Source organism: Salvelinus alpinus, chromosome 3 (assembly GCF_045679555.1).
Source record: "Salvelinus alpinus chromosome 3, SLU_Salpinus.1, whole genome shotgun sequence".
Taxonomy (NCBI): domain Eukaryota; kingdom Metazoa; phylum Chordata; class Actinopteri; order Salmoniformes; family Salmonidae; genus Salvelinus; species Salvelinus alpinus.
Genome location: NC_092088.1, coordinates 46,969,889 through 46,975,407, shown reverse-complemented (window position 1 = coordinate 46,975,407; position 5,519 = coordinate 46,969,889).

Sequence of the window (5,519 nt, the reverse complement as noted above, 5' to 3'; positions counted from 1 at the left end):
CATGGCCTGTGACTCTTTTCTGTTCATTGGAGTATATAGGAATGACTGTGGGTGTGTTTCAGTTCTCTAAAAGACTTCCTGTCCTTGTCTCCTTTCCTTCATCTGCACTGATCTGAAAACATAGGACAGGTGGACATAGGACAGGTGACCATAGGACAGGTGAAAAAACTGGAGGAGACAAGGAGGGCTGCTGGTCTTTTTTTCCCTACAATTCAATACTGGGTCTGCTGTCTACTTGTCATTTTCCGAACATGATGGCTGCTCTTCTCACTCTGCTAACATACTCAAAACACTGATTAACACATTGTTTCACACAGACTCCCTTAGGCTCTTTCCCTATGAGGAGAATGAGTTGTGGTAAAGCCTCAGTGGTTACAGGAGAGGTAATGCTTTAGTTGGATTTTAAAGGCCCGTACTGTGCTTTACACCATACATACTGTGTAAAAAGCCCTTGTATGTCCCGCCTGTAGAAGGACAGGGAAACAACAACGTAGCACATTAGAAAGGAAGACAACCACTCTAACCACTAGGTGGCAACATGGTTTTAGGGTACAGTAGATGCTTCTCCAGGGCTCCTTATTGAAATGAGTCCCAGTATGTACACACTTCACTTACAGTACTCTCTCGCTCTGTCTGTGTGTGTGTGTGTGTGTGTGTGTGTGTGTGTGTGTGTGTGTGTGTGTGTGTGTGTGTGTGTGTGTGTGTGTGTGTGTGTGTGTGTGTGTGTGTGTGTGTGTGTGTGTGTGTGTGTGTGTGTGTGTGTGTGTGTTTTCGAGTGTGATCTATGTGGGTGAGTACATGCTTGTACGTGTATCATTGGGTAGCGACAGATTTTCACAGATTGCACAGTGGCCAACATATGGGTGATCTCCGCAGGAGAGTGGGATACTGGGCCACGGGCCCAGACAGTATTCTTGTGTGTATGTGTATGTGTGTGTGTGTGTGCGCGTGTGTGTGTGTATTTGCGTGTGTCTCACACCAGGCAGAGCACAGCTGAGTCCTGAGTGTGTCATTAACACTGCTGCCAACCTGCCCCCAGTTCTGCACCCTGAGCTAATCAGATAACCACCTCTATAATCATCATGGTTGTATACCAGGTTGTCTTTATTGGAGTCGCACTGCACATCTCGCACCATTGGAATTAGAACCTGGAGCGTGACCGGCATGTCAGTGGCTTCCATTTCTATTGCAGTATGTACCAAGTCATCTGTGTGGGATACACATTTAGGACCACATACCACTAGAAATAGATGTCTGTAAGAGCCATCCATGTTTGATCTGTGTATCACAGTATACCAAGTTATCTATGGAAGCGTACAAGTCGTATGACATTTGAATGTCATTCGTATGTCACGGACTCTTACATCTTCTTTGTACTCTAGCAGAGCTTTCCCCAGAGACTCTGAGCACTAGACAGACAGGAAGCACACGTGAAAAACTACTACAGTTTACTATAGAACACTACAGTACTTACTACAGAACTCTGTAGTAAACCGTAGTATACTGTAGAATATTATACTACACACTGTAGTATGGTGTGTAGTACTTTACTATAGAATGTTGTAGAATACTGTAGATTATTATAGTGAATACTACATACTACTATATTCACACAAAACACTGTACTAAATACTAAAGTAATGTCTGCAATAAAAACACAGTTCTATAAAACACTACACTTTTTAAACTATTATAAACTCTACCGTATTTAATTTGCATATAACCTGCCCATTCCCCTCCCCGAAATCCCAATTTGCGCAACCCATAAGTGTGAAACCTACATGCCATGTATAGACCAGATACAGCATTCCCCACAGCTTCTAAAAAAGAGCAGAAGCTTTGAACTATGTGTTCAGACCCCAGTCTGACCTGCCTACAGGTTATGGAAAATTTGCCGTTAGTCCGCAAATACACTACAGTGAATACTATAACTATGTTAAACAGAATTTTCTCACCAATTACATTTTTTTACCGTTGTTTAACTAGTCAAGTGAGTTAAGAACAAATTCTTATTTACAATGACAGCCTACCCCAGACAACGCTGGGCCAATTGTGTGCTGTTCTATTGGACTCACAATCACAGCTGGATGCGATGAAGCCTGGATTTGAACCAGGTACTTCAGTGATGGCTCTTGCACTGAGATGCAGTGTCTTAAACCGCTGCGCCACTCACACACAATAACCCAAGCTGACAAAGTGAAAACATGTTTTTAGACCTTTTTGCAAATGTATTGAAAATTAAATACAGAAATATCTCATTTACATACTGTAAGTATTCACACCCCTAAGTCAACACATGTTAGAATCACCTTTTGGCAGTAATTACAGCTGTGAGTCTTTCTGGGTAAGTCTCTAAGAGCTTTCTACACCTGGATTGTGCAACATTTTCCCATTATTATTTTCAAAATTCTTCGAGCTCTGTCAAATTGGTTGTTGATCACTGCTAGGCAACCATTTTCAGGTCTTTCCATAGACTTTCCAGTAGATTTAAGTCAAAACTGTAACTCTGCCATTCCCGAAAATTCACTGTCTTCTTGGTAAGCAACTTCAGTGCAGATTTGTGTTTTAGGTTATTGACCTGCTGAAAGGTCTCCCAGTGTCTGGTGGAAAGCAGACTTAACCAAGTTTTCCTCTAGGATTTTGCCTCTGCTTAGCTCCATTCCGTAATTTTTTTATTCTGAAAAACTCCCCAGTCCTTAACGATTACAAGCATACCCATAACATGATACATAAACCACTATGCCTGAAAATAGGGAGAGTGGTTCTCAGTAATGTTTTGCATTGGATTTGCCCCAAACATAACACTTTGTATTCAGGACAAAAAGTTTGTTCTGCCACATTTTTTGCAGTATTACTTTAGTGCCATGCTGCCAACAGGATACACATTTTGTTATATTTCTATTCTATACAGGCTTCCTTCTTTTCACTCTGTCAATTAGGTTAGTATTGAATTTGGGGTGGCAGGTAGCCTAGTGGTTAGAGCATTGGGGCAGTAACTGAAAAGGTTGCAAGATCAAATCCCTGAGCTGACAAGGGAAAAATCTGTTATTCTGCCCCAGAACAAACAAGGCAGTTAACCCGCTGTCATTGTAAATAAGAATTTGTTCTTAACTGACTTGCCTAGTTAAATTTAAATGATTGTGGAGTAACTACAATGTTATTGATCCATCCTCAGTTTTCTCCTATCACAGCCATTAAACGCTGTAACTGTTTTAAAGTCACCATTGACCTCATGGGGAAATCCCTGAGTGGTTTTCTTTCTCTCCGGCAACTGAGTTAGGAAGAACGCCTGTATCTTTATAGTTACCAGGTGTATTACTACACCATCCAAAGTGTAGTTAACAACTTCAACATGCTCAAAGGGATATTCAATGTCTGCTTAGACATTTTTCACCCATCTACCAATAGGTGCCCTTCTTTGCAAGGCATTGGAAAACCTCCTTGTTTTTTTTGGTTGAATCTATGTTTGAAATTCACTGGTCGACTGAGGGACCTTACAAATAATTGTATGTGTAGGGTACAGAGACAAGATAGTCATTAAAAACACTAGTCCATTCAAATTATTATATGACTTTTTAAGCAAATTCTTTCTCCTGAACTTATTTAGGCTTGCCATAACAAATGGGTTGACTACTTATTGACTCAAGACATTTCAGCTTTCCATTTTTAACAAATGTTGAAAAACATAATTCCACTTTGACATTATGCGGTATTGTGTGTAGGCCAGTGACAAACAAAATCGACGTTTAATCAATTTTAAATTCAGGCTGTAACACAACAAAATATGGAAAAAGTCAAGCTGTGTGAATACTTTCTGAAGGCACTGTACAACAGGCAGACAGTATACAGAAGTGGGATCTTAATTTGATTACTCTGTTGTCGCTGAGAATGTTCCCTCCGCCACAGGATTTACACAAATTCACTGAAAACCTGCACTAACACATGGTTAAATTAACAGTATTGCACTTTCATGTAGCCATCTGCAGAAAAGAGTGAATGGACTAAATGTTCAAATTCTGTTGCTGCAGGATTATTTTGCTGCGACAATACTTGTCAAAGTACGATCCTACACGTGTCCATGGCGGACAAAGACGATAACCCAGCATTTTTATATACCACAGGAGGTGAGGGATCACATACACGTATCTTTTGTTTGACCTTTGACCTGTAGATTTCCGCTTGCTAAGCCCCCTATAAGAGCCACCATCAGGCCACTCAGCATTACTGTGGGAAGCAGGTCTTGCAGATCTTGATGCATAGATAGGAATCCCTTAGTTCCACTCTCCTCTGACATGACTGGGAGGGCAATAACTAGTTTCCAAGGTGACACAGGTCTCAAGTGACAGGGTTTGTCCTTGGTCTCTGTTAAGTGGGTCTCACGGTTACACAATACACCCCAGAGTGCTTTTGTACAGAGAAGAGGATTTGAGGATGTTGTTGGGTAAGGGATAAGACAGGAAATCATGCTGCGAATGACACCCCCCTGTTGACTCAAAGAGTTGTTGTTTTATCTGTAGGTTTGATCAGTATGTGAACAGCCTTGAGGGTCACAAACGTAGTTTCTTTCCAAGTACTTCAGTCTTCAAGGTGCATTTCCCATTAACCTTATCTGTCAAGTTGCCCACATCAATCCAGTCTTAGTACCTTAGAATAGAAAATGTCCATGTCAACATTTTCCAAATGTTAACTGATGCTGCTGAGAGACAGTGCAATGACCTGAAGAGAGCTTTCTGTGCACATCACTGGGCATCACTCAACCTCATAAATAAAAAAAATACTGTAAATTAAATCAAATGTTATTTGTCACATGCGCCAAATACAACAGGTTTAGACCTTACCTTGAAATGCTTACTTCCAAGCCCTTATTATAATCCATTCACAACAAAATGTGAAATAAGTCAAGGGGTATGAATACTTTCTAAAGGCACTGTAGCTCCATCGCCTTAATCTCAATTTCGATTGGTGGTGGTTGACCCTCGCCCTTTGACCTCTGTGGATTACAGGCTATGGCATCTGATAGCTGACGATCCGAAAGCTTTGAAAACTTCTACTGTCAATGTGAAGGGTGTGGATAAAGTGTGACTAAGCAACCCAATAACAACACATCCAGTATATATGGTTGATGAGGAGTCACACTTTGTAGATTCTGCAAACTGTGTCTTACATTATAATATTTTGTTCCAGTTTTTGATATGAGTTCCTTTATTTCAGCTCATAATGTTCTCCTAGGTTTCAAAATGAAACAGTGCTTTGCATAAATCATAGAAAGCCATCAGATGATAATTATGCATACTAGGCAGATTCTTCTATCAGGGACTGTGAACTGTGAAGCCAGAATAGGAGAAACAAATTGGCTTGGGATGCAATCTAGGTCAAGGTGTGAGCCTGAGTGTGAAACTGAATATGCAGATGTAGAGTAGGTGTGTCTCAGATTTGCGTGAGTAGGCGTGTTTGCAGGGACAGAAAAAAGGAACTGAGCTTTAAAAAGCACCTGCGAATGAACAATAGTGCACTTTGGA